This window comes from Hetaerina americana, unplaced genomic scaffold (assembly GCF_022747635.1).
Source record: "Hetaerina americana unplaced genomic scaffold, ioHetAmer1.1.p SCAF_29, whole genome shotgun sequence".
In the NCBI taxonomy this organism is placed as follows: Eukaryota; Metazoa; Arthropoda; class Insecta; order Odonata; family Calopterygidae; genus Hetaerina; species Hetaerina americana.
The window spans coordinates 3,323,348-3,336,025 of record NW_027286863.1 but is presented as its reverse complement, the minus strand read 5'-3'; the positions used below and the strand labels follow the sequence as shown (position 1 = coordinate 3,336,025).

At 42.1% G+C, this 12,678-nt stretch overlaps 1 protein-coding gene across 1 annotated transcript in view; it reads right to left on the bottom strand.

Moving 5' to 3' along the window:
* vex (somatomedin B and thrombospondin type 1 domain containing protein vexed) overlaps positions 1-12,678 on the bottom strand; it is a 1,115,080-nt gene that overhangs the window by 382,482 nt on the left and 719,920 nt on the right. The gene's annotated exons all lie outside the window — the stretch shown is intronic.

Genomic DNA, 12,678 nt, shown 5'->3' with positions numbered 1-12,678 from the left:
ATATCACGGCCATCTGGACATCGGCACGGCGCCAAAACCGGGCGGTGGCAAATGCAAAGAAACACGCCATGGAGCTAGAGGAGTGGTTCAGGAAATGGTGTTTAAGACCAAACCCTGAGAAATCAACCCTAATAATCTTTAAAAGTCATTTAAATCGAAGGATGGTGGGGCGACCAGAGCCCGCCGTAACGCTCTCGCAGCACCGCATCCCGACGTCTCCCTCAGTGAAATATCTAGGGGTGAACTTGGACTAACATTTAATGTAAAAATTACATATCAGGGACGTCTGGGCGAGATGCAGCCGCCGAATCAATCTCATAAGAGCTGTACGGGCGAGGGGTAAGGGGTATCTATAGAGTGTGGCCTGGCTCCTTATTTCCCTGTATACTACCGTGTCGTCAGCAAATAACCTCAGATTGCTACCAACGTGTGTGCTTAAGTCATTTATGTACATTAAGAACAGAAGAGGCCCTATTACACTTCCCTGGGGGACGCCAGGAGTTACATCTCCACCCGTTGAGCACAACCAATCTATGACTACTATTCGTTTGCGATTTGACAAGAAGTCTCTAATCCAATTAATTATTTTCTCATTTATTCCATAGTATGTAAGTTTATGTAAAAGTTTATTGTGTGGGACTTTGTCGAAGGCTTTTTTGAAATCCAGGAGTACTGCATCGACTTGTGTGTTGTTTTCTCCCGATCTAAGTATATCGTGAATGGAGAGACCAAGTTGTGTTTCGCAAGATCTGCTTTTCCTAAATCCGTGCTGGTTGTGGATTAGTATTTTCCTACTATCAAGAAATCTCATAATGTTAGTGACAATAATGTGTTCCAATATTTTACAAGAGATCGATGTTAAAGAAATGGGTCGGTAATTGGTTGGTTTATCCCTATCGCCGCCTTTATAGATGGGAGTTATATGGGCTAGCTTCCAATCGGGAGGCACTGAGCCTTCTTCTATCGATTTTAGAAAAACAATATGTAAAAACGGGGCAATGTCTTCAGCTAATTCCTTTAATATTCTAGCAGGTATTTCTTCCGGACCAGGTGCCTTGTGTGCTTTGATACTACGGAGCAGATGTACTATTCCCTGCTTGGTCAGTGTAAGATCGCTCATGTGTTCCCCGGGTGGGTGTGGAGGATCGTTTGTTGCGTTTGTGTTTTTATTGTAGACGCTCTGGAAAAAATGGTTTAAAATATTTGCCTTTTTCACGCTATCTGTAATGATTTCTCCATTTTCCGTCTTCAAAGAATGAACAGTTGGACGTTTACCCTGTATTTCCCAAACATAGGATCAGAATGCCTTTGGATTTTCCTCAAGATATTCGCTAAGCATTTTAGATTTAAAAGAGTGTAGTGCTGTGCGCTTAATACTTTTCCTCTTACTACGACATTCTTTTAATTGCTCTTTGGATGTATTCATATAAACTATATCGTCACTTTTTTAACTCTTTTGAAATTTGACTGTAGCTTTCTTGGCCATCTTAATGCCGATCTAACTTCCCCATTTTACCATCTAGGTTCCTTTCTGTCTCATTTGAGTTTGGACGGGATGTACGTCTTCATTCCTTCGCGTAAAATATTTAAGAAATAATTCCAAGTGTTCTCTGTATTGGTTGTCAGTGTTTTTGCCTTGTATTCTGGTAATTTTATCTTTAAATATTCTCTTGGTCCGTTAAATTTTGCCTTGGTGCATAGGTATATTTTACGCTTTTCTTTGTTAATTTTGACGCACTTAGTTTTTAACTCTACAAGAATAGCCTTATGGTAACTGATTCCGTCTAATATTTCAATGTTAGTAATGATTTCAGGCATAGAAGTCGCAAAGATGTCTAGTATGCTTTGGCCCCGTGTTGGTAATTTAGCAATTTGTTCTAAGGAGTCTTTTGTGAATATATGAAGGAGTTCATGGCATTAATCTCTGTTTTTGGCAGATTTTCCTATGCAGTACGTGTCCCAGTCAATTGGCGGTAGATTTGTGTCACCAGCGATCATAAAAATACTGTTGCTATGTCTGCTGCAGAGAGTGGATATTTGCTCGTCGAGCTTGAGTAGGACATCTGTGTTAGAATCTGGGGGTCTATAAAATGAACACACGAATAGGCTTCTGCCGTAGTAGTCCCTAATGTTGCACCAAACGGTTTGTATGTCATCTACGTCGCATTCATATCGTTGGCTACTAAGATGCGTCTTTACTACAATGAATACTCCCCCAACCAATGTATTTGGTCGGTCCCTTCTGTATATTGTGAAGCCATTTGGAAAAACCTCATTCTTTGCTATATCTCCCGTAAGCCAACTTTCCGTTCCAACTACTATGTCTGCATTTGTACTGACAAAAATGTGCTCCTTATCAATCCGCTGCTGTGGGTGTAATTTTCCACGTTGTTGTTTTGCATGTGGTATTGTTCCTTTTTACGGTTGGTGACCTAACACCCCCCGCCACACGCCCTTGCGGTGGCTTGCGGGGTTTTGTGTAGATGTATCCGATATTTTGTTTCTAATTCTACGGCAGTTTAATGTTACAATTTCAATTTGGTCAATTGCTTTTTGTTTTTCGGTTTTATATACGCTAACAAAACTTTTTTGAGACGATTCGTGGTTAACAGAGACAAAAGAATTGCATTCACTCGCATTGCTATCTGCTATGATTTTAGAGGCACCAATTTTATTAAATTTACATGGGTTATATGTTGTTTTAACGCAAATTTGTTTGCTCAATTTTTTGGGGATTTGAGACGCATAACCTGATCTGAAGTGACAAAAAGCGCTGGATTCTACTTTACTTATCCTAATATAAACCTACGCTCTTGCCTATCAGCTATGCTAAACCCTCGAAACGTGTTCGTGTAACCTACGCGCTACCAACTGCGATGCCTCGGCAGTATAATGGACCCCGGAGTGATTAAGGGGTACCCGACACGATGAGAGGACAGGCCTCAGATCAACGAAGTCCGCTCTGATTTCCCAGCAAAATCCCAGTAATCTCTGATTTACATTAACATCTACATAATACCCCGCAAGCCGCCGCAAGGGCGTGTGGCGGTGGGTGTTAGGTTACCAAACGTAAAAAGGAACAATACCACATGCAAAACAACAACACGGAAAATTACACATACAGCAGCGCACACACTCATGCAAAACTCCCTTCATCTAACACTCATGAAAACATATAAACCGCAAGCCAACAAAAAACGGCACCCCAGGATGCAGCACGAAAGCCATCCAACAACACGCAAGCCAGGGCACAACATGCAAGAATGTGAAACACCACTACCTCATGAACATTCACCACATAAACCCTCAATTCGATTCCAAACGAGCCTTCCGTGGTCTATACGCGGCACAATACTACATATACTTAATTTAATTGGGACCTTCAACTCTGCCTCGACTCGTTTCACCTCCGAGTGCATCTCCTTAAAGGAGCGCACGATCTCTTCAGATCCACGTTCCGAGGCGTCGTTTGTCCCGACATGAGCCACAATGCGTAGCTTGGAGCAGCCCGTATTACTGACGGCCGCCTTCGCCGCCAGCGTCGCCTGGGGTACCCCGCCACCTGGTATACACCAGGACGACAAGAATCCAACACCTCCCTCCTGTTGGACTCTGCGGCGCAGCGGATTCATTATACGCCGGACATTGGAACTACTTAATATAACGGTTCCCTCCCTTCCCGACCGCTGATGCCTTACCCTAGGCAGTGCCCTCGGAGTAGGGGTAGGGGCTGCAGGTACGGTGGTGCTGTCATCCGACAGGTACCAGGTGCTGTCATCCGACAGCACCTGGTACCTGTTGGAGACGGGGATGGTATCTGCCCCCGCAGAGTCCAATCCTCGCTGCAGCGTTACCTTCCCCTTGCCCCGAGAGACGAACCTCCAATCGTCCGACCTACGGACGTGAGACACACCCTCGCTGAGAGATGGGACACGGGGTAGTTCTCTAATCGCCCAGCTACGAGTAGCATTCGGACGAATCCCTGCATAGGTTCTTCTATTCACGGATATGCACGTGCCGCCCTTGCGGCGGCTTGCGGGGCATTAAGTAGATATAGATGTAGAAATGGAAGAACTTTTTGATATAATTTTGAATGAGAGATCTTTTCTCACGTAAACCCCTACGCCTCCACCACCCTTGCCGATACGATTATGTCAATATAAGTTGTAGCCAGGGATGTCGATGGACGTGGTACACATACTTATGAGGCTTAAGCCAAGTCTCAGCGATGGAAACTGGATGAACCTCATTTTCAGGTAGAAGTCGGCACAATTAGTCAAGGTGTGCAGACAGACTTATGGCGTTGAGGCAAATTATTTGTAAAGAACGAGAATGAGATGTAAAAATGGCGAATAAGGTTAATTGATTGTTAAGGAATTTACTTGGAGCCACGTATCGTTCACGTAGATCAATGGTTGAAGAGGAAAGACGTCGAGATGTATTTTTACCTTCAAGTTGGAAAGAGACGAATTCCGAGGATTTAGGGATCTGTGGTGGCTTTTAGGGAAGAATTCAGGTGCAAAAGGTTTTATTGGTGAAAAGGTTTGGGAAAATCCGCACCGGTATATTGTGGGTAGTTGGGTCAAATATGATGACTCGAGGTCATTATCGGGGTATTCAGTCGTGTATGAGGGACAAAGATTAGCGATGTTACCTGTGGGGGTCAAGGTATTTTGAGTGGGAGAGCATCCTGCGGCGTTGGTGTTACTGGCGGGGTATTGCCGTGGGTGTCCTGCCGTGGGGGTAAGATGGCGGGTATGCGATAATGAGTTTGGGAATTTGGGAAGGGGTAATGGCTTACGGGTGATGACGGGGAGGTAGTGTTTTTAGGAACCTGGGAGTCAAAAGAGTGGTTCATTATACTTCTTAGATAATACTGGAAATAGCTAAGCTATCTAAGTTAACACAACCAGAAGCATAATAGGAAAGAATTAAAAATATTACAGGGTCAGATCTAAGTACTTACAAGATTAAAAGCATTGGTAATTTGATATTGATACACTGTTAGTTCAATAGTTTCAGCCTCAACTTTGTGGAAGTTCATTTTAATAAATGAAAAAGAAACACTTTGTTCCAATCCACCACTTTATTACAGGTACGACTAGTTTCGACGCTACGGCGTCATCCTCAGGTACCTGAGGATGTAGAAGGAGGATGAGGATGAGGATGGAGAAGTACCTGAGGATGACGCCGTAGCGTCGAAACTAGTCGTACCTGTAATGAAGTGGTGGATTGGAACAAAGTGTTTCTTTTTCATTTATTGATACACTGTAATTGATAAGTTAGTCTACGAGATCGTTCAGTAAAGCACTAGATGGGATAGGCGGTTAGAACTGCACTACGGAAAGACTAAACAATTGCAGGAAACAAATAAATAAAGATCCTGCAAACTCAATTGAAAGGAAGGCACTATTAGTGAGATATGGGAAAAGCACTAGGCACTGACACTAAATAAATTTTCACTAAATTACCTCTAAACACAGCACTACGGGATGATTATTCAAATGGGAAAAAGAATATAAAGCACTATTTAAAAGGGAGGCACTATTTAAGACAACTACGGGAAAAGCACTGGCCACTGACACTAAATCACTTTTCAATTGATGACTTCGCAACGTAGATCAGCAACAGGTGAGCTGGATCAAGGAGCACCAGGGTATAGAAGGTTAGAGATGCAGGAGTAAGATATGGTGGGAAGTCACTAGCACAGAATGAAAGAAGGCAGATCAGGAGCAATTTCCGGAGAGTGGGCGACGAGAATGTAGAGGCACAAATCACGGTAGACAGGAATTTCGAGCGCCAAGAGTGCGGCGCGGTAAGGTACTATGAGGGAGTAATGTGTTCGCGGTAGTAAAGAGAGCACTGGCAGGTCACAAATCACTGTATTTAATTATTTCATTCTATCTGCAAGCAGTTGAGTTCAGCAGGAAAAAAGGGTTATTCAACGCCACCACTTGGTTTGGACACCACAAAAGATGCAGGTATACATGGTACATGCCAGGTGACTCAGAGAGGTATCACCTAGATTATATTATGGTAAGACACAGTTTAAGGAACAGCGTGATAAATTCGGACAGCGTCCCACTAGCGGATGCGGACTCAATTTAGTTGTTATGGAATAAAGCGTCCGCTTCAAAAAGATTAGGCAGGGGCGGCGGGTTAGAAAAGGAATGTAGAAGCATTAAATGGTTTGAAAGGAATGAGTACCAACAGGCTGTAGAGGTAATCATGGAGGATGGTAAAGAGCTAAATACTATAGAAGAAATATGGGAAAGTATCAAGGAAGGGTTGTCTAAAGTCGAAAAAGACACAATTGTAGCCGTTAACGCGAAAAAGACTAGGAAACCATGGACCACGGAAGAGATTATTACGGAGTTGGGTGAGAGAAGAAAATGGAAGATTATAAATACAGAGTTACGCAAAATGAAGTACAAAGAGTTAAACAATAAATTGAGGCGGGCAACAAAGAGGGCAAGGGAAGCATTGTCGAAGACGCAGTGTGAAGATATGGAGAGTTAGCAGAGGAAGGGTGAAATCGGAGCGCTGTACACTAAAGTAAAATATTTATCGGGAAGTCAGAAAGAAAGATCTACACTAACATTTAGACATAAGGCTGGCAAGATAATAATTAACTATAGTTGGCTATATATAACTATAATAGCCTTTTACAGACTCTTTGGGGGTAGAGTGTTTTGTGGTGCATTTTCATGTGGTAGTGATGTTTCAATTTCTACATCTACATCTACATCTACTCAATACCCCGCAAGCCGCCGCAAGGGCGTGTGGCGGGGGGTGCTAGGACACCACCCATAATTTAGAAAAGAAAAATAATTAAAAAAAAAAAATCGCATGCAATAACGACAAAATCATATATAAAAAAAAACATGGCATACATTCATGCATGAACACTTACACCCAACACACATGCAAACACTCAAACTACCAACTAACATACACATGCACCTGAAAGTATACCTAACATCTCTATAGTGTTTAATTTTGTTCCGACTTGTAAATTCAAAGTTTTTAATATTTCTAAAGTGACTTCGGTTTCTTGCTATTATGATTACTGATTGTTCGGGGAAAGAATGAGTATTTGTACCTATCTGTCTTGGAATCTATCTCCCTTAGTTTATCTTTGTGGTCTGATCTACCTAAGTAGTGTGGGGCCATTATAATTCCTTCAGTGTCATATTTAAACTCGTTTGTTCTGAACCTTTCTAAAAGTCTAAGCCTCGCTTGTTCTCTCCGCACTTCAAGTGGTTCCCAGCCTAAATCCCCATAGAGACCTGTCACACTTGTGTTTTTATCATAACAATTTTTAACAAATCTAGCGGATTTTCTCTGGACTTTATCTAATTCTTTTTGCCAAATTTTCTCCCACGGATCCCAAATACTTGCGGCATATTCCAAATGAGGTCTAACTAGAGCAAAATAACACCTCTCTTTAACTTTTTCATTACATTTCCCCACCACCCGTTTTATGAAGCCAAGTTTCTTTAAAGCTGATCCGCATATTGTCCTGATATGTGCTCCCCATGAAAGGCGTGGTGTTAGAACAACCCCCAAATATTTAACTTGATTTGCCGTAGTCAATACGGAACCCTCTATTTTGTAGTTTATATCCTGTTCCTCGCTTCCTTTATTCCAAAATTTCAAAACTGCACATTTATCTATATTAAGTGTTAATCCCCATTTATTGCACCATCCCGAGATATTGTCTAAGTCTCTAGAGAGTAGCTCGCGATCTAGTTGGCTCCTTATTTCCCTGTATATCACCGTGTCGTCAGCAAATAACCTTAGATTGCTACTAACGTGTGTGCTTAAGTCATTTATGTATATTAAGAACAGAAGAGGCCCTATTACACTTCCCTGGGGGACGCCCGAATTTCTTGCTTGTTGTGTCCTGGCTTTCGTGCTGCATCCTTGGGTGCAGTTTTTAATTGCTTTGCGGTATATGTGTTTGCATGAGTATTGGATGAAGGGATTTTTACATGAGTGTGTGCACTGCTGTTGGTGTAATTTTCGGTGTTGTTTTTTTTGCGTGTGGTATTTTTCCCTTTTACGGTTGGTGACCTAACACCCCCCGCCACACGCCCTTGCGGCGACTTGCGGGGTATTATGTAGATGTAGATGAACTAAGGAATCATCCAAGAGAGATGGAAAGAGCGCATAGAAGACTTTGTGAGATCAGTGTTAGTTCCTATTCCGAAAAAGGTAAAGGCCACGTCATGTGACGGCTACAAGAAAACAAGGTCGATATCCCACGAAGCTTACGTTGTTCTAAGGATCATAAACAAAAGGATAGAGAGATGGACAAATGACTACTTAGGGGATGACCAGTTTGGGTTCAGGAAGGGGAGAGGTACGCGTGATGGCATTGCAGTAATGAGATTATTAATCGAGAGGCAAATAAAATACAACCAGGAGGTATTTGCCTGTTTTGTAGATTTCGAAAAAGCGTTTTATAGAGTGAATTGGGAAAAACTAATGAGTATATTGAAGAAAATAGGAAAAGATTGGAAGGATAAGAGGCTAATCCGAAACCATTACATGTCACAGACTACTCAGATGAAAGTGGGGAACGAGGAGCCCGGATGGGCAGTGTTAGGAAGGGGTGTAAGGCAGGGTTGCCCATTATCACAGTTGCTGTTCAACCTGTATGCAGAGGAAATGATCAAAGAGGCATGGGAAGAACTGGATGTAGGAATTAAAGTGGGCGGGGAATTCCTAAAATCAGTTAGGTTCCCCAATGACCAAGCTTTAGTTTGTCAGTCAGCCAACGGGCTCCAAGCAATGCTGCGTGAATTAGAAATTCAGTGCGACAGGAATGATATGTGAATCAATATTAATAAAACAAAGGTTATGCGATTTTCTAGAAAGAAAAATGCTAAGCTAAACATTAAAATAGGAGGGCAAAAACTAGAGCAGGGGGAACAGTTTACGTATCACCCTTCCGTGTCACGCCGCCCTTGTGGCGGCTTGCGGGGTATTATGTAAAAATTGTTGTGATAAGAACACAAGTGTGACAGGTCTCTTAGGGGATTTAGTCTGGGAACCACTTGAAGTGCGGAGAGAACAAGCGAGGCTTAGACTTTTTGAAAGGTTCAGAACAAACGAGTTTAACTATGACACTGAACGAATTATAATGGCCCCACACTACTTGTCTGAGGCATAAACCAGAGACTATCGAGATTCTGCTCGGACATAGGAGCCTCCTTCGTCGACCTGAGACCAACCCTCCGATCTTGCAGGACTCCCCTTAACCGATCTGGGGTCCATTACACGGCGGAAGCGGCGAGTAAGGTGGCGGATAGGATACTCGACCACTGTAGGCCTTTTTTAGGATAAAGGGCAGGTCACTTAGTGGGTCAGTAACATCTGGGGATAGCGCGTACACTATTATTAATAAAAATATAAAAGTCACCGACAACACTGGCATTGATTTAGAAAGACATGTGACATGCACATCCCCACAAAGGCGTCCTAAATTACAGTCAGGCACAAATAAGGACGTTATTCAACATCCAAATAATTTAACTATACTTGTTATAAATTGCAGAAGCCTCAAGAACAAATCAGCGGATCTAGAACACATAATCCAAACTCATTCCGCTGATATAGTATTAGGCACAGAGAGTTGGCTGTGCAATGACATAAACGACCAAGAAATTTTCCCAATAGATTTCAAAGTTTACCGACACGATAGAGATACAAGACCCGGAGGAGGGGTTTCGTGGCAGTTAAAAGTCATTTTGAAAGCAGGCAAGTTTCATTTGAAAATAATAACATAGAAAGTGTTTGGTGCACCTTAATACGGACCATTCAACCCAACATAAATTTATGCTCTTTCTACAGACCTCCAGACTCAGATTTGAAAACACTTCACACCCTCAACGATCAAATTTACAATTTTACACGTAAATATAATAACAGCATAAACATAATTGGTGGCGACTTTAATCTCCCTGGTATAGATTGGGACAACAATATCGTTAAATCTGGGACCCGCGATCGCGAATCTTGCAATTCCATGATAAAATTGATTCAAAGAAACTCCCTCCATCAAGCAGTACGCATGCCCACCCGTGCAAAGAACATATTGGATCTATTTCTTACAAACACGCCTGAACGTATTATTAGTGTATCAACTGATGAGGGCTTGAGTGACCATAAAGCAATTAATGTCCACTTGGACATAGAAATTAAATGATTGTTAAACCAAAAAGAAAAATTTATAATTACCATAAAGCAGACTTTGAATCTTTTGCCAATCAATTAAACTCTTCACTACCCGAGTTCAAAACCCGCTTAAGTCATGTCAACGTGGAAGAAACTTGGACAGAATTTGTCAATATCATGCAAAAAGGAATCGTAGATTTCATACCTATAAAATACGTTAAAGCAAATCGCGACCCCAGGTGGTACAATAAAGACGTTAGAAAAGCCCTTCGAAAGCAGAGAATGCTACACTCTAGGGTAAAGAGGGCAGGCGTGAACACATCATCCCCTGAGAATAAACAATTATGGGACACATATAGATCCTCTAAAATTGAAACCAAAACACAATTACGTAGCGCTTTACTGGACTTTAAACGCAAAGTACTTTGCGAGCACTTGGACACTGACCCCAGAGCTTTCTGGTCATATGTTAGGGAAGTAAATGGGAGTAAACAAACCGTGGCTTGCTTAAGGGATTGTAGCAATATAATTCATACAGACAGTGAGGGTAAAGCTAACATCCTTAATTCATTCTTCCAAAGCGTTTTCTCGAATGATGTTGCCACCGCACATCTCCAAGAAACAATACATACTCCACCCATGGAAGAAATAACAGTGGACCAACAAGGAATTCTAAAATTGCTTAACGAGATTAAACCCAACAAATCCCCGGGTCCCGAAAATATACCAGCTAGGGTGATAAAACATTTAGCTCCAAACATTGCCCCGTACCTTGAGTTTATATTTTAAAAATCCCTCAAGGAGTGCAAAGTACCTAAGATTTGGAAAACCGCGCAAATAACGCCTATTTTTAAACGTGGTGACAGGGAGGATCCCAGTAATTACAGACCTATATCTCTCACTTCTATCTGTTGCAAAATCTGACAGCACATAATTGTCAGTTCAATCATGAGACACCTTGACAATATTAACTTTTTAAGTGACAATCAACACGGATTCAGGAAAACCCGCTCCTGCGAAACCCAATTAGGATTATTTACACATGATTTACTTTTATCGGGTGAGAGAGGTAGGCAAGTGGATGCCATCTTCTTAGATTTTCAAAAGGCATTTGATAAGGTCCCACATGGTAAACTCATTCATAAATTAAAGGTCGCGGGTATAAACAAGGGCGCCATAAGTTGGGTTAAAGATTTTCTTTCATAGCGGGAACAGAGGGTAGTCCTTGATGGCGCTAGTTCCGACAGCGTTCGAGTCACGTCGGGGGTACCTCAGGGAAGTGTGATCGGGCCGTTGCTTTTCTTGATTTTTGTTAACGATTTGAACCGCGAAGTGAAAAGTAAAATTAGCATGTTCGCGGATGACACGGTGATCTATCGGGAGATATCTGGGGATGAGGATCGTTTTATTCTAGAGCAGGATTTAGGTTGCATTACTAAATGGTGTTCTAACTAGGGATTGACTCTAAATTATAATAAATGTTCAGTGGTAAATTTCTTTAAAAGATCAACGGGATTTGCTTACAAATTATCTGGAGGTGACCTGGCAGTAGTTGATACGGTAAAATACCTAGGTGTCACATTCACAAAAGACTTAACTTGGGGGACTCACATACGTAAAGTCTGCGGTCAAGCATATAAAAAATTGGGATTCATTAGACGCATTGTCGGCAAAAGTGACTCGAAGGTCAAGGAACGTTGTTACCACGCTCTTGTAAGGCCTCATTTAGAATACGCATGCAGCGTGTGGGATCCGAGTGAAAAAGGTCTCATTCGGGAAATTGAGAAGGTTCAACGCCGAGCAGCCCGTTTTGTAAAAAATTCCTACGATAAAACGCAAAGCGTCACCGAAATGCTCATGGATTTGGGGTGGGAATCATTGGCTGAGAGACGATTCAATGCAAGATTGAAATTATTAAATAAATTTAGATCCGCATGTTTCAGCACCGAGGTCTCGCAAATTATTCGTACTCCTACATACATTGGTCGCTTGGATCATGCATATAAAATTCGGGAAATAGATGCCAGAACTAGCCGACTCAAGGACTCCTTCTTCCCACGGACAATACGGGATAGCAACTGCAGGGTTATAGATGGCAAAAATTCCACTTGCCACCCTCAGCGTCTAAAAAATAATTAGTTGTATTTAAATGCATACTCTTCCACTAACCTTATGTGTTTTGTTATAATAACACATTCTTCCCGAATGACCTCATTCATGTTCTGTTCATCTGTTTTTAAGTTTCCCTTTCAATCCCTCGTCCCTCTCCGCGGGGGGAAATTCCTGCTACCTGCAACGTTGGGTCGCATTCCCTGCCTTTTAAAGACTCTTTGGGGGCAGAGTGTGTCGTGGTGCATTTTCATGCGGTAGTGATGTTTCAATTTCTTGCTTGTTGTGTAAATAAAAAATAGATAAAAACACAAGTGTGACAGGTCTCTTAGGGGATTTAGGCTGGGAACCACTTGAAGTGCGGAGAGAACAAGCGAGGCTTAGACT